We start from the raw sequence: 18,191 nt of genomic DNA, 5'->3' as shown, positions 1-18,191 counted from the left end.
CGTTGGTGGGGAGGCTTGCGTGCCTCAGCGATACAGATGGCCGTACCGTAGGTGCAACCACAACGGAGGTGTATCTGTTAAGAGGTCAGACAAACATGTGGTTCCTGAAGAGGGGCAGCAGCCTTTTCAGTATTTGCAGGGGCAACAGTCTGGATAATTGACTGATCTAGCCTTGTAACATTAACCAAAACGGCCTTGCTGTGCTGGTACTGCGAACGGCTGAAAGCAAGGGGAAACTACAGCCGTAATTTTTCCCGAGGACATGCAGCTTTACTGTATGATTAAATGATGATGGCGTCCTCTTGGGTAAAATATTCCGGAGGTAAAATAGTCCCCCATTCGGATCTCCGGGCGGGGACTACTCAAGAGGACGTCGTTATCAGGAGAAAGAAAATTGGCATTCTACGGATCGGAGCGTGGAATGTCAGATCCCTTAATCGGGCAGGTAGGTTAGAAAATTTAAAAAGGGAAATGGATAGGTTAAAGTTAGATATAGTGGGAATTAGTGAAGTTCGGTGGCAGGAGGAACAAGACTTTTGGCCAGGTGATTACAGGGTTATAAATACAAAATCAAATAGGGGTAATGCAGGAGTAGGTTTAATAATGAATAAAAAAATAGGAGTGCGGGTTAGCTACTACAAACAGCATAGTGAACGCATTATTGTGCCCAAGATAGACACAAAGCCCATGCCTACTACAGTAGTACAAGTTTATATGCCAACTAGCTCTGCAGATGATGAAGAAATTGATGAAATGTATGATGAGATAAAAGAAATTATTCAGGTAGTGAAGGGAGACGAAAATTTAATAGTCATGGGTGACTGGAATTCGTCAGTAGGAAAAGGGAGAGAAGGAAACATAGTAGGTGAATATGGATTGGGGGGAAGAAATGAAAGAGGAAGCCACCTTGTAGAATTTTGCACAGAGCATAACTTAATCATAGCTAACACTTGGTTCAAGAATCATAAAAGAAGGTTGTATACATGGAAGAATCCTGGAGATACTAAAAGGTATCAGATAGATTACATAATGGTGGGAATTTAAGGAGATGGGACCTGGATTAACTGAAAGAACCAGAGGTTGTAGAGAGTTTCAGGGAGAGCATAAGGGAACAATTGACAGGAATGGGGGAAAGAAATACAGTAGATGAAGAATGGGTAACTTTGAGAGATGAAGTAGTGAAGGCAGCAGAGGATCAAGTAGGTAAAAAGACGGGGGCTAATAGAAATCCTTGGGTAACAGAAGAAATATTGAATTTAATTGATGAAAGGAGAAAATATAAAAATGCAGTAAATGAAGCAGGCAAAAAGGAATAAAAACGTCTCAAAAATGAGATCGACAGGAAGTGCAAAACGGCTAAGCAGGGATGGCTAGAGGACAAATGTAAGGATGTAGAGGCTTGTCTCACTAGGGGTAAAATAGATACTGCCTACAGGGAAATTAAAGAGACCTTTGGAGATGTACTTGAGGACAATATTATGGAAATGGAAGAGGATGTAGATGAAGAAGAAATGGGAGATAAGATACTGCGTGAAGAGTTTGACAGAGCACTGAAAGACCTGAGTCGAAACAAGGCCCCAGGAGTAGACAACATTCCATTAGAACTACTGATGGCCTTGGGAGAGCCAGTCATGACACAACTCTACCATCTGGTGAGCAAGATGTATGAGACAGGTGAAATACCCACAGACTTCAAGAAGAATATAATAATTCCAATCCCAAAGAAAGCAGGTGTTGACAGATGTGAAAATTACCGAACTATCAGTTTAATAAGTCACAGCTGCAAAATACTAACGCGAATTCTTTACAGATGAATGGAAAAACTGGTAGAAGTGGACCTCGGAGAAGATCAGTTTGGATTCCGTAGAAATGTTGGAACACGTGAGGCAATACTAACCTTACGACTTATCTTAGAAGAAAGATTAAGAAAAGGCAAACCTACGTTTCTAGCATTTGTAGACTTAGAGAAAGCTTTTGACAACGTTAACTGGAATACTCTCTTTCAAATTCTGAAGGTGGCAGGGGTAAAATACAGGGAGCGAAAGGCTATCTACAATTTGTACAGAAACCAGATGGCAGTTGTAAGAGTCGAGGGGCATGAAAGGGAAGCAGTGGTTGGGAAAGGAGTGAGACAGGGTTGTAGCCTCTCCCCGATGTTATTCAATCTGTATATTGAGCAAGCAGTAAAGGAAACAAAAGAAAAATTCGGAGTAGGTATTAAAATTCATGGAGAAGAAGTAAAAACTTTGAGGTTCGCCGATGACATTGTAATTCTGTCAGAGACAGCAAAGGACTTGGAAGAGCAGTTGAACGGAATGGACAGTGTCTTGAAAGGAGGATATAAGATGAACATCAACAAAAGCAAAACGAGGATAATGGAATGTAGTCAAATTAAATCGGGTGATGCTGAGGGGATTAGATTAGGAAATGAGACACTTAAAGTAGTAAAGGAGTTTTGCTATTTAGGGAGTAAAATAACTGATGATGGTCGAAGTAGAGAGGATATAAAATGTAGACTGGCAATGGCAAGGAAATCGTTTCTGAAGAAGAGAAATTTGTTAACATCGAGTATAGATTTAAGTGTCAGGAAGTCGTTTCTGAAAGTATTTGTATGGAGTGTAGCCATGTATGGAAGTGAAACATGGACGATAACCAGTTTGGACAAGAAGAGAATAGAAGCTTTCGAAATGTGGTGCTACAGAAGAATGCTGAAGATAAGGTGGGTAGATCACGTAACTAATGAGGAGGTATTGAATAGGATTGGGGAGAAGAGAAGTTTGTGGCACAACTTGACTAGAAGAAAGGATCGGTTGGTAGGACATGTTTTGAGGCATCAAGGGATCACAAATTTAGCATTGGAGGGCAGCGTGGAGGGTAAAAATCGTAGAGGGAGACCAAGAGATCAATACACTAAGCAGATTCAGAAGGATGTAGGTTGCAGTAGGTACTGGGAGATGAAGAAGCTTGCACAGGATAGAGTAGCATGGAGAGCTGCATCAAACCAGTCTCAGGACTGAAGACCACAACAACAAACAACAACATGTCGGATCCACACCAAATAGAAATGACGAATTATGAACAGTGGTGTGTGCAAAAAGGTTCTGTTCTACATCAACATCGACATCTATTTCCTCTATACTCTGCAGACTACCAAGAAGTGCAGGACTGAGGATACATACCATTGTAACAGTTATTAGGGTTTCTTCTCATTCCATTCATACATGTTTGTTTGAATGCCTCTGAGCATGCTGTAATTATTCTATATGTAAGCAATACGTAAGAGGTTGTAGTATATTCCTAAAGTCATCATTTAAAGCAGGTTGTTGCAACTTTATTAGTAGGCTTTCTAGGGTTTATACCTGTCTTCAAGAGTCTGCCAGTTCAGTTTCTTCAGCATCCGATAACACTCTCCCATGGGTTAAGCAAATGTGAGACCATTCATATTCCCATTTCTGTATAAATTCAGTATCCCCAGTTAGCCCTATTTAGTACAGGCCCAACACACTTGAGCAATATCCTAGAATGGATCACACGAATAAGTGATTGCAGTTCCTCAGTATTCTAGTGATAAACTGAAGTCTGAAACTTCCTGACAGATTAAAACTGTGTGCCGGACCGAGACTCGAACTCGGGACCTTTGCCCTTCGCAGGCAAGTGCTCTACCAACTGAACTACCCAAGCACGACTCACACCCCGCCCTCACAGCTTTACTTCTGCCAGTACCTCGTCTCCTACCTTCCAAACTTTACAGAAGCTCTCCTGCGAACCTACAGAACTAGCACTCCTGAAAGAAATTATATTGCGGACACATGGCTTAGCCACAGCCTGGGAAATGTTTCTAGAATGAAATTTTCACTCTACAGCAGAGTGTGCGCTGTTGTGAAACTCCCTGGCAGATTAAAACTTTACAGAAGCTCTCCTGCGAACCTAGCACGAGTGCTAGTTCTGCTAGGTTTGCAGGAGAGCTTCTGTGAAGTTTGGAGGGTAGGAGACGACGTACTGGCAGAAGTAAAGCTGTGAGGGTGAGGCGTGAGTCGTGCTTGGGTAGCTCAGTTGGTAGAGCACTTGCCCACGAAAGGCAAAGGTCCCGAGTTCGAGTCTTGGTCCGGCACAGAGTTTTAATCTGCCAGGCAGTTTCATAACAGCGCACACTCCGCTGTAGAGTGAAAATTTCATTCTAGAAACTGAAGTCTACCATCTGCTTTACACACAAATGAGCTTATGTGATCATTCCATTTCAAATCCCTACAAATTGCCACACCATGGTATTTGTACGAGTTGGTCAATTTCCGCTGTGATTCACTGACATAGCCCATAGGATAATACTTTTTTCCTACATTTTTTGAAGCGGGCAATTTAACTTTTCTGAACATTTGAAGCAAGTTGCCAAACCACATTGAAATCTTATGAAGATCTGAATGAACATTTATGGAGCTTCTTTCAGACCGTACTTCATTATAGGAAACTGCAACATATGCAAAAAATCTGAGGTTACTATTAATACTGTCCAGAAGGTCATTAGCATACAGCATGAACAGCAAGGGTCTCAACACACTTCCCTGGGGCAAACCTGAAGTTACATCTACAAATGATGATGACACTCTGTCCAAGATAATGTGCTGTATCTTTCCTACCAAAAGGTCTTCAGTCCAGTCACAAATTTTACTTGAGACCCAATATGACTGAACTTTTGATGATAAGCGTAGTTGTGGCACTGAGTCAAATGCTTTTTAAGATATCATGAACTACTGGATCTACTCGACAGCCTTGATCCAAAACGTTCAGTATTTCATGCGAGAGTGGTGCTAGTTGGGTTTCACATGATCAGTGTTTTCAGAATCCATGCTAACTGGCATGGAGGATGTTACTCCATTCAAGATACTTCATGTTTGAGCTCAGAATGTGTTCTAAGATTCTACAACAAATCAATGTCAAGGACATTGGATGGTAGTTTTGTGGATCACTTCTACTACCCTCTTTGGAGACAGCTGTGACCTGTACTTTCTTCCAACTACTGAGCACGGTTTTCTGTTTGAGCGATCTACAATATAACAGTTAGAAGAAGGACTAGTTCAGCCACAAATTCAGTACAGAATCTGCTAGGATTTCCTTTGGGCCCTTGAGCATTTTTCAGTTTAAACTGTTTCAGCAGTTTCTCAACACCACTGACACTAATACTTATTTCACTCATATTTTCAGTGGTACAAACATTAAATTGGGGAAATTCTCCTGGATTTTTATTTGTAAAGGAACATTTGAAAACATAGTCAAGCATTTCAGCCTTTGCTTTGCTACCCTTAATTTCATTTCCTGCTTCATTCGTTAGGGACTGGACACTAACTTTCGTGCCTTCACATACGATCAGAATTTCTCTGGGTTTCATGAAGGAACACTTGACAATATTCTGCTACGGTAGTTATTGAAGGCTTCACACACTGCCCTCTTGACAGCCAAGCACACTTCCTGCAGCATCTCTCTATATATAATTAAAGTCTCCACCAAAGATTACTTAAGTACACACAAACTGAGGTTTTCTCTAAGGTTTTTGATTACATCAGGAGATGAGTCTGGTGGGCGATAGATGGATGCATTGCTTTTCTTGATATACCTGTATATCAATGACTGGCTCACAAAAAATGATTCAAATAATTTTCTCTTTCCACGTCACACATTCGCTGCCTGTGGTGAAGGCATACTGACATTCGATTCGCTTACTGACGTATGTTCGGCAGCGGTGACACCATGACAACTTCCCTGCAGTTTAATTACCTCAAGAGCCAGATTCCATGCTTTGTCCAAATTAAAACCAGTATCTCTAGTTATTAAATTATTAGCTAATCTGTTCTCTATAGCTTCCTTGATGACAGAATCCCAAAAGGAAGAGATGGATATTACAATCTTCACATCATTGTAATCCATGGAAAGCCCTATATCAATGCAATGTTCGGCAACAGCTGACTTGTCTGGCGGTGATAAGCATGTGTATCTTCAATGATCCACACATCTCTCATGAACGGTGCGAGTTGTTTGACCTATGTATGACTTCTCACAACTTCCACAAGGAATCTCACACACACCCGCTTTACAAAGCAGTAAATCTTCTTTTACAGAGCCGAGTAAAGTCACAATCTCTGTGGGTAGCCGGAAGATCACCTTAACACAATTTTTCTAAAATATGCGGCCTATCTTCGAAGAAAGAACACCCACATACGGCAAAAACTCATTTGATCTGAAGGAATTACTATCTTCTTCCCCATCATATGCCTGCATTGTAAGTTTTACATTGAATGCTCTATGAAATTGTTGCAGAGAAAATCCATTCGCTTTAAAAATGCTCTTGAGGTGTGTGAGCTCTTCTTGCAAATTATCTTTATCGGATATACAGTGCGCCATATGCACAAGGTCTTAAGGACACTTAAGACCTAAAGGTGATGGCAGCTACTGGCACACAGATATAGATTTGTGCGTGTTGGTTTTCGATATACGGCATGTCCTAATGTGCCATCATCTTTACGGCACACGACAACATCCAAAAAGGGGAGGCAGCTGTCGTTTTCTATTCCATAGTAAATTTTATAGTAGCATGGATAGAATTCAAATGCTCAAGTAATCTATGTAATTCATTCATCCCGTGCTGCCATACCACATATGGGTCGTCCACGTACCTCCAGAAGATCGTTGGTTTAAAATTTGCTGAGTCAAGTGCCTTGTCCTCGAAGTCCTCCATGAATAAATTAGCTATCAGTGGGGAGAGGGGGCTTCCCATATCAATGCCATCAATCTGCTCATAAAATTTATGACGGGACATCGAACAACAGAGTCCACTTGAGAAGGCTGGTCCAATCACCCGTACTTCGCAATCTGTCTTTTTGTAGCCACTTCGCGAATCCATGTCCTGTCATAAACTTGATGGGTAAGGGTGTGGACGAAGACATGTTTTACGTTTTAAGTACAGGGCTAAATTTTGCTCCTAGTACGAAGACTTTGCCGATATCATCTTTCATCAGTGCCATTGAAGAAGCTATCCGACCGCTGCCAGAGGATTCTGCTGAAGAAATCAGATGTGACACCTGCCGAGCAATTACAAATCATCATCCACAAAGAAGTAATGTTTCCAAGGAAGAAAGATGTGCAATACGAAAGCTGTGTGAGGATACTGACAGTCATCCTGCGTACTGATAAAGTTAATGCTACCGTCCTTTTGTCTCAAGAAGTCTATAAGGAAAAGGCATGAGGTCTACTTAGTTCTGGTGCATACCAGAAGATTAACAAAGATCCTACCAACAAGGTGACAATAAGACTGCTGCCTTGCTGAATGCTTCATCACTACCAAAGTCATAAGAAGTTTAAAAGTGTGAGGTGCAGCACCACCGAGATTTTATGGTCTTCCTAAACTTCACAAGATGGATAAGGATGAGCGTGAAGAGGACTTGCCTATGAGGCCTATAACAAGCACTACTGGTTCACCAACGTATTTTACTGCCAAATATTTAGCTTTCTTATTAAAACCATTGGTAAGAAAATGTAGTCACCACATTCGTAATTCTATGGACTTTATTCAGAGACTTAGCAATGTCAGGCTGAAAAGTACAGAGGTGCTTGTTAGTTTTAATGTGATATCATTAAACACCACGCTACCTTTAAAGGACTCTTTATCTCTCATCGGCCAACATTTTGATAAGAACATTATGGCCTTATTTGAACATGTGCTTTTATCATCTTATTTTCAGTTTAATGGTGAATTTTTTTGAGCAAATTGATGGCATTGCTATGGGAAGTCCCCTCTCCCCCCCTGCTAGCTAATTTATCCATGGAAGACTTAAAGCAAGGCACTTGACTCAGCAAGTTTTAAACCAACGGTCTTCTGGAGATACGTGGACGACACATTTGTGGTATGGCCACATGGGATGGATGAATTACATCAATTTCTTGAGCATTTGAATTACATCCATGCTACTATAAAATTTACTATGGAAATAGAAAATGACGGCGGCCTCCCCTTTCCGAATGTTGTCGTGAACTGTAAAGATGATGGCACATTAGGGCATACCGTATATTGAAAACCAACAAACACAAATCTATATCTACATGCGAGTAGCTGCCATCACCCTTCACAGACCATAGGTGTCCTTAAGGCTTTAGTGCATAGGGCGCACTGTATATCTGATAAAGAGGATTTGCGAGAAGAGCTCACACACCTCAAGAGCGTTTTTAAAGCAAATGGATTTTCTCCGCAACAAATTCGTAGATCATTCAATGGAAAACTTGGAATGCAGGCATATGATGGGGAAGAAGTATTAATTCCTTCAAATCAAATGATTTTTTGCCATATGTGGGTGCTCTTTCCTTAAAGATAGGCCGTATTCTTGAGAAACACTGTGTTAAGGTGATCTTCCGGCCATCCACGAAGATTGCAGCTTTATTCGGTTCCATAAAGGACAATTTACTGCTTCGTAAAGCGGGTGTGTATGAGATTTCTTGTGGAAATTGTGAGAAGTCTTACATAGGTCAAACAACTCGCACCATTCATGAGAGATGTGTGGAGCATTGAAGATACACACGCTTATGAGAGAGAGACAAGTCAGCTGTTGCCGGACACTGCATTGATACAGGGCATTCCCTGAATTACAGTGATGTGAAGATTTTAACATCCACCTCTTCCTTTTGGGATTCTGTTTTCAAGGAAGCTATAGAGATTAGATTAGTTAATAATTTAATAAATAGAGATAATGGTTTTAATTTGGACAAAGCATGGAATCCGGCTCGAGGTAATTAAACTGCAGAGAAGTTGTCATGGTGTCACTGCTGCCGAACATACATCGATAAGCGAATCGAACACCAGTACGCCTTCGCCACAGGCGGCGCATGTGTAAGCATATTTCCTTGCCGATGACCAGCGTCTGTGACCCGCATGCACAATACCACTGCGGCGGAGCACATAAGACCGCGCTTGGCATCTTATTGTCAGTCTTGTGACTCACTCTGAGGATGGCTGGACAATATGTGGCCGAAATATCAGTGGAAGAAGTTTTACTTGCGCAGCTGCATTCCTGAAATTTAATAGACTATTCATCACGCCATGAGAAGTTGAAAAGGTACATAAAATAAAGTATGCCTACAGTTTTTGACACAAAACCCAACAGCAAAATTTTATTGCCCCAAGGTGTTCAAACATTCAGGGAACTCAGCTGTTTTACATTCTTAGGACTGACAGTAGATGAAAAGCTAACTTGGAAGGAAGTATCTCATACCAGATCTTGTCTGAATGCTGCTGTCTCCATTGTAAAAATGATCCCAATGCTCCGAAGGCTTGTTTAATTCGCTTCGTTTAATTCTATTTTCAAACCCATCACTATCCGTGCAACCCTTCACTGAATATATCTAATATTTCCAGTTAGTCCTATTTGATATAGAACCCATACTTGCACATATCCTAAGATGAGAAGCACAAAAGTACTGTAAGTAGTCTCCTCTGTAGACTGAACATATTTCCCATGTGCCTTGTCAATGGACAGTTCTGTCAGCTGCTTTACCTATGACTGAGCATATGTGACCATTTCAATTTCACACAAACTGTACAACCCAGGTATTTGTTTGAGTTGGCTGATTCCAACTGTGATGCATTATTATTGTATTAATTACATACTACATTTCTGCAGTTTGTAAAGCACACAAATTTAAATTTCTGTGCATGTAAGGCAAGTTGCCAATATTTGTACCATGCTGAAATGTTACCTAGATTTGAGTGGATACCTGTGTAGGTTCCCCCCTCCCCTTGTTATGTTGTTGTTGTGGTCTTCAGTCCAGAGACTGGTTTGATGCAGCTCTCCATGCTACTCTATTCTGTGCAAGGTTCTTCATCTCCCAGTACCTATGGCAACCTACATCCTTCTGAATCTGTTTAGTGTATTGATCTCTTGGTCTTCCTCTATGATTTTTATCCTCCACGCTGCCCTCCAATACTAAATTGCTGATCCCTTGATGCCTCAGAACGTGCCCTACCAACCGATCCCTTCTTCTTGTCAAGTTTGCCACAAATTTCTCTTCTCTCCAATTCTATTCAATACCTCCTCATTAGTTATGTGATCTACCCATCTAATCTTCAGCATTCCTCTGTAGCACCACATTTCGAAAGCTTCTATTCTCTTTTTGTCTAAACTATTTATCGCCCACGTTTCACTTCCATACAGAGCTACACTCGATACAAATACTTTCAGAAACGACTTCCTGACACTTAAATCTATACTCGATGTTAGCAAATTTCTCTTCTTCAGAAACGCTTTCCTTGCCATTGCCAGTCTACATTATATATCCTCTCTACTTTGACATCATCAGCTATTTTGCTCCCCAAATAGCAAAACTCATTTACTACTTCAACTGTTTTATTTTCTAATCTATTATACTACGCTATAAACAATTGCATCAACAGCAAAAAACTCTGAGGTTACTATCAATATTATCTGTCAACTATTATTACACAACATGAAGAGTGAAGGTGTCAACACACTTTCCTAGGGAACATATGAAGTTACTTCTACTTCTATCAACAACTCTCCGTCCACGATAACATGCTGTATCCTTCATACCATGAAATCCTCGATCCAGTTACTTTTCTAAAAATTTATATGGTAGTACTTTCACCAATCGACATTGATATGGTACAGAGTTAAATGCTTTTCAGAATTTGATCAATACATACTCTATGCACTTAGTTATCATAACTCATGGCCTTCAGTATTTTAACATTAGAAAAGCACAAGTTCGGTTTTGCATGATTGATTTTTTGGAATCTGTACAGGATGGCAAGGAGTTTATTCTGTCTGAGATATCTCATTATGCTCAAGCTCAGAATATGTTCTAGGCTACGACATCAGAGTGCCATATTTCAGCAGGATGTTCCACTGCAAATTGAAGCAAAGTTACTAAAGTCTCCCCCCCCCCCCCCCCCTATGCTCCCAAACACGATGCATCAATGATGAAGAGAACTCACCATTTAATGCCAAAACCCAATATCAAAGCTTAAGTTAACTGCTAACTCCTCATGCTCCACAGACCAAACGCTGCAAGTTAAGTAATAATGCTCAATACTTTTTTATGACATGACATATACTATACATCGTGGCATAATCAACAAATGCAAAGCAGTAAGTCATGTTGTTTATGACATTACTTTGCCATTTTTCCATGGTTATGTTTCCTGGATAACCATACATTTGGACCAACATGCACAGTGTGCATTAATCAGGTGTCCAATAATCAAAAGAAAGTAATAGGTCAACCAATTAATGATAACATATCACTGAATGATTTCATTGTAAATGCTGGGACACTCAGTTCATTCCCCCCTCAGTGATGGGCTATCCAGTATTACTCAGCAAAAGTGGGCAATAAGAATACTGTGTGAAATATGTATCACATTATCTTAATGAAATTTCTTCAAATGATCTGTAACTATCACACTTACTTGTCTGCACAAGTGGTATTTAATAGTATTTGCAACTAATCGTTAAAATTAATTTTGTATAAACTATTATTTATACAGCCACAACAAATTTTACATTTGGTAAAGGATTTCACATAGCATCGTTAGAAATATACTGTCTCCAACCATGAACACTGTGAGATAGGCTAATTGTTTTCCCTTTAAAGTTAATTAATTCAAGACATATCAGGCTGTGGTGGCAACAATCATTTCCAAAGTACAAGAACCCAAAGAAATTCTGCTCATATGTAAAAGTGTACACAGACCCTAGCAAATAACACAGGAACGGAAATTGAGGGTAGCAAAGCAAATGCTGAAATGTTTAACTCCATTTTCACATGTTCCTTTAGAAAGGAAAACACAAGAGATGTGGAAAAAGGCACAGATCACACCCACCTAAGTGTAGCAGAAATGATCCACAAAACTATTGTCCAGTATCCTTAACATCAATTTGTTGTAGAATCTTAGAACATAATCTGAGTTCAAACATAATAAAGTATCTTGAACAGAATGACCTCATCGGCGACAGTCAGTATGGATTCTGAGAACACTGATAATGTGAAACCCAACTAACACTACTCTTACTGACAGCTTTGGATCAAGACAGACACGCAGGTGCAGTATTTACCAATTTCTGAAAAGCATTTTACTCAGTACCACACCTACACTTACTGTCAAATGTTCAATCATATGGGGTCTCAAGTGAAATTTGTGACTGGACTGAGTATGTTGTCTTATGATCAATCTTTCCTTCTCATCCCGTCTGGCAAGTCTCCCCTGACCCAGGGTTCTTGGTGACTTTTCTGAACTGTACCCCTTTCCCTAAACCTCTCGTCCATTTTCTTCACCTATCTTCCTTTTCCTTCAACTCTCTTCTCCCAGAAGAAGGAGCCACTGGCTCTAATAGCTTGTAAAAGTTAAATCTTTGTGTGTGTGTGTGTGTGTGTGTGTGTGTGTGTGTGTGTGTGTGTGTGTGTGTGTGTGTTTTTTTTTTTTTTTTTTTTTTTTTTTTTATCTATCCATTTACATTACAATATGTCGTCTTGGATGGGAGTCGTTATCAGATGAAGTACCTTCACATGTGCCCCAGGGAAGTGATTTGAGACCCTTGCTGTTCATGCTGTTTGTTAATGACATGGTGGATAAGATTAATAGGAACCTCAGAATTTTTGCAGATGATGCAGTTATCTGTAATGAATTACTGTCTGAAAGGAGCTGCATTAGTGTTCATCCAGATCTTGATATGATCTGAAAGTGTTGCAAAGTTAGGCAACTTGCTTTAAATGTTCAGCAACGTAAAATTGTGCACTTCAAAAAATGAAAACAAAAATGTAGTATCCTATGACTGCAATATCAGTGAATCACAGCTGGAATTTACCAATTCATACGAACACTCTGGTGTAGCACTTTATAGGGATATGAAATGGAATTATTGCATCGGCTCAGTTGTGTGTAAAGCAGGAGGCAGACATCGGTTTATTGGTAAAATACGGGGGAAGCACAATCACTTACAAATCACTCACATGACCCATTCTACAATATTGCTCTGTGTGGGACCTGTACCAAATAGGACTAACTGGGGATACTGAACATATACAGAGAAAGCCAACACATTGTCTCAGGCTTATCTGACCCATGGGAGAGAGTCACAGAGATATTGAAGTGGCAGACTCTTGAAGACAAACAAACTACCCTGGAAAGCCTACTAACAAAGTTTCAGGACACTAGGAATATACTACAAACCCCTACATATTACACACATAGGAATCATTACATAAGATTCGAATAATTACAGCATACACAGAGGCATTCAAATAATCATTTTCCCATGTCCCATACATGATTGAAATGGGGAAAAACCTTAATGACTGGGTCAATGTGTCATACACTCTGTCATGCACTTCACAGTGGTTTGTGGAGTGTAGTTGTAAATTAGAAGATATAATTTCATTAGGCCTACCATGCAAAAAAGCATGGGTAAAAGCTGAAACTTAAGAACCCACAAAATAATCAGCTTTGTGAATCAATTGTTCCTGATTCTAAGACAGTGATTCGTTTTGACTAAATTTCTGTAAGTCAAAAGTTATTAATTAATTAAGATATGATTTCAACACACAACCCACTCATATGTTTTAATATTTCAAAATTCTGCTCTCATAGTACTGTAGCCTGAAATTTTCTGAACCCAGTGATGTTTAGACCTCTCAAACTTTGATTTTTAAGGGAAATATTCAAAGCTTAAACTTCTGTTAAATAAACTATAAATGGTGGCTCTCTTAGAAGCTGGGGAAGTTTCGTTGAACACAAAAGTACAGTATCATTATAAAATCAAATAGTAGTGCCTCATGTTTCTGTAAAACACAAGTATTCAAATGACATGGTGCATTAAGTAATTGATGCTAAAAATTCAGCTGGACAAGTTTTATATATTCTCCCTTCTGTATCATAAATTAACTAAGCGTTCTCTTGTAATATGCTAAAAACCATGAAGTGATGCATTACTGCCCAAATGATGAGACTATAAATAGCCAGATGCAAGGCAGTAGAAGGACTTGGACCGTGACTTCATATGAGAATAGAACGTGTTAACTGCAGTGATGAAAATCTTTATGGACTTTGTAAAGTGTATCATGCACTATCAGAATTGTTGAGAAATATGTTACTGTTATGAGAATGGTGGGCGAGCAGGTTAAGTAAGGACCTCCAACTGTGCACTTACATGTAGCCAAGCTATGAACAGCTATTATGGTGTATGTATTTTGAGACTGATAAGTGATCAGTATCTGGCATCATCAATATTATATATGTTGTGTGAGTAGGCCTAAACTGTCCAGAAATTGTGATGACGCGTGTGTGTTTTTTAATTAACATGCCTAAGGTTCCTTATACTAATGCACTTCCACTATTGAGATTTTAGATTCACAGTTCGCGGTAACAAATGTAAGACAATAAAGCTTGACACTACAAGGAATCACAATGAGAAGATCTCATGCTGACTGGTATCTCTGTTGCTCATTGATTCATTTCACATTCCCAAACATTCTCTTGATTGTTTTTGTAAAATGAAAAACCCTACTACTTAGCAGCACACAGTTGCATGATTTCTAATCTCTGACACTTACAAAAAATAAGAGCTGGTTGGAGCCAATAGAACTATTGAGGTATTTATTAAGTTAGTAAAAATTTATTACCGTCTCAAAAAAATGGAAAAGACTCATTAGAATCATTTTATTCATGGTATAAGTGAATGTGCTGTTGCAGCAACTTCTCACTTGCAGTATAAAGCTACCACCAATCCACCACCTCTCGCACAACTGAAATGTATTATCAGCGCAATTTGTTACAGATTGTGAACATTACATCTTCAGGACTATATACACTATTGATCAGACATTTGCCAAAACAAACAACATAAGTAAATAAATAGTACTGTGTCAATGATGGTACTTACTGATGTACCAGTATTCAGTTAGGTACATAAGAAACCAGTACCAATATACATGTGTACAGATTACATGGCATACCTATTTGAAAACAGGACAAACACAACAGTGTATATGAAGATGGACTGAACACATTCCAAAAATTGTCAGATTAATACACACATTTCACCTGCTGTGTCAATGGTGGGCTAAAATCTATTCCAACTCATTAAAATTCTCTGACTTAAAGACTCTGACTCAACTATGTGCAAGATCAATGAAGATTTATGACAAGCCATCTTCGTGGATAAGATTGTTTATCTACATGCTACATCTTTACGAACACTTTGCATGCCACCATTCGCTGGTCGATTCTCTGATGGCTCTATAAAACTGTCTAACAACGCAAACTAACTACAAATCTATTTTGACAAGTAACATCAACTACATATCGAAACTTACCCTCCCCAGTAGCTTTGATATCTGTGATAAATGCATCTGCTTAGATGCACTTTTATAGTTGCAACGCTGCCTCAGTGTCCATATGCAGAACTTATAAGCAGAGATTTTACAAAAAAAAAAAAAAAAAAAAAAAAACACATGGTCCCCAAAAATCTTACCCATAAAAATATATTTCATACGGTATTCTCCATTATTCTAGCAGTCTTGCTGATTAGTCACGGAAAAGTGCCCAGTTACTAGGTCTACAGAGCAGACCTAGTACTGGTACCATATATCAGAACAGATAAGTCAAAACCTCTAAAACGGCTATGACAACTTGATTCATGAGTGCCGAAAGGCGAAATATCCTTTTCAATGCTATTCCTGTTGCAGTGTGTTCTGTTGCTGACAGGATGCTAAATGTTGTTTTCATATCTTTGCCAATTGCATAAATGCAATACTTGTCTCAAATATCCATCCATCATATGTTACTGCAATCGTATGAAAAGCGCACAGTTTGTGATACAGGTTATTACGATCGAACGACTGCAAATATAACGTAGAAAAGAAGTTACGCTGTACACTACAGTACACTGACAGTTCGTACAATTCAAATTCAGTTAGGCCTAACATTAATTATTGCTTTTTACATTACTTAACCCGAAATCATTTGGAAAAATCACCTGTCCGTGGTTAACTCGACTTAAGGAGCTAACAAGAAACGCCCATTCCCACGTGTAGGCTATTAACAACACCGATACCATATATGATTGACGTATATCATCCCATCACTGTCACGCAACAGTAATGTTCATGTTAATCATGTGTCAGATGAAGAAGTGAAACAACAAACATTACCGATACCGGTTTGGTCCACATACCAGTTACTAAGCTATTTTCATTTATAGGCTACGCCACAAAGTGAAGTAAAATTTGCAGTAAGCGATAATGGGTGTTACAAGAGTTCTATAAAGAACTGTAAAGTTGAACACGTTTGATGTACTCACACTTTCAACAATACATTTATAACGATATTGAAATACCGCCTACCGTATCCCCGCGTGTTCTGTTCTGTGATATAACCTCCGCAGTCACTTGTTAACTAGCGGCAACAAGCAGCCGAGCAGCGTCCTGTGTGACGGAAGCTTAACAGCTATAGTGGGGGAAAAGCCCAAGGCCGGCGGGTGGGGGAAGTGCTGAAGTGATTGTTTAAGTGTGACTCAAGGGCTGTGGGCAAATCTTTCAATTGGACGCCACTTCCGTCCTAGTCTACTCTAGTTCTCTAATCAGTGCCGTGGCAGACCAAAAGGGTGGCGGAGGAGGCGGCCTGCCACTGTCCTCCGTGCCTGGGGGCCTCCCAGGACCAGACAGTTTTTAATCCAATCCCAAACAAGGTATAAGTATGTTCAATAAATGGGAAGCAGTTTGGAGTTCAAGGCTCCATATGTATGCAAAATACATCCGAAATAAATGTCGGGGAAGACTGCAGAAGATAAATAAAAAGATATTCATCAGTAGCTGGAAAAAGATGGGCTGGATATTACGTTGTGTTGCGCTCAAGGCTATGCTGCCGCCTCAGTCTCAGGTGAGCATGGAGTAGCACAACGAAAAACTGAAGAAGTGAAATGAAATGATCGTATGGCGCTAATTAAAAAGATAGAGTTCATGCACTCTCACGTATTCCCTCTCGCAGTGCCGGATTAGCCACGTAACAGGAGTTAGCAAATGCTACGGGGCCCCGTGCATGGGCGCGAAAACTCTTGTCAAGTCAGAAGTTTTTTTTTTCGTTATTGACAGTTACTTCAAGTATAGCAATTATTTGTTGCAAGTAGACTAGTGAAAAAGGTGAATTAGCTCACCATTTGGTTAAGTTCGCAACGTTGTGCCAACTGATTGATAATGTTTCTGGCGCCACGACGGAGAACAGATGGCCAGCAATAACTTCTTAGTGACTTTTAGTTCATGCGGCAAACCCCTTGCATGCAACTAACGCCACACAGCACAAAATGTAAAAGCGCGGGGATGTTTACGTTGGCAAAAAGGGCAGTCGGCCCAAGTCCCGAGAGGTACAGACATTTAACAATCGGGACTTGGAGGCCAATCGTCAACTTCTTTTACAAAGTAGAAGATTATTAAGTGGGTGACATCGATTTTATATAGTGATTCCAAGGTTGCTGACTGAAAAGAGGGAATCGGAAATACGGAAGCGTCCGATCCCGCCCGTCTGCTTTGACCCATGACGTCACAAATATGGCGGAAACAAAAACAAACACACACACTTTCCACAAGAAGCCTAATGACACTAACGGGACAAGCGCGGGAAATGGGGTGTTTTGGGTGGGGGGCAAACTAAATATAAACAAATTTAGACGCCTTGCGTAGCTACAACGTGTAAGTGAAGACAGCCATGCATGTATACTCACCCACCTCCCCAGGGGTCGTAACCTCTGCAACCCATATAAGATAAAGATGCTTCACTAGCTGATTAGTGTTTTTTGTCTTTAAAAAAAAAAAAAAAATCTCACGGGATAGAACGAACAGATCAGAAAGATAAATATAATAAACTAAATCAGAAATTGGAGGAAACAGATAATTAACATTAGTAATAAGTGTTTTTAAATTTAAAAAAAAATCTCACGAGATAGAACGAACAGATCAGAAAAGTACATAAAATAAGATAAAACAGAACTGGAGACAGCCACACTCAAACCAAACTCCGCGCCGTCATGACGTCACACACGACAACACCCTTACGTCACGGGTCAATGCCGACACGTGGGATCGGACGCTTCTGTCGACCCGAGGGAATCACTGAAGCACAAGGTAAGGACCTTGTTTGTTCAGAT

At 39.9% G+C, this 18,191-nt stretch overlaps 1 protein-coding gene across 3 annotated transcripts in view; it reads right to left on the bottom strand.

The window, feature by feature from the left end:
- The window catches only part of LOC124596047 (glutathione S-transferase 1-1-like), a 56,101-nt gene extending 39,601 nt beyond the window's left edge, over positions 1-16,500 (bottom strand). Inside the window, exon 1 of one of the 3 annotated variants that reach the window (XM_047135019.1) lies at positions 16,396-16,500. The gene's annotated coding sequence lies outside the window, so the exon portion shown is untranslated. Of the gene's footprint in view, positions 1-16,352 lie in introns of all 3 variants that reach the window. The other 2 variants (XM_047135018.1, XM_047135020.1) reach the window with 2 other exon arrangements.
- Positions 16,501-18,191: the final 1,691 nt, after the last annotated feature.

Source organism: Schistocerca americana, chromosome 2 (genome assembly GCF_021461395.2).
Source record: "Schistocerca americana isolate TAMUIC-IGC-003095 chromosome 2, iqSchAmer2.1, whole genome shotgun sequence".
Lineage (NCBI taxonomy): Eukaryota > Metazoa > Arthropoda > Insecta > Orthoptera > Acrididae > Schistocerca > Schistocerca americana.
Note: the sequence above shows the minus strand (reverse complement) of the source record. Positions and strands in the feature narration are given on the sequence as shown.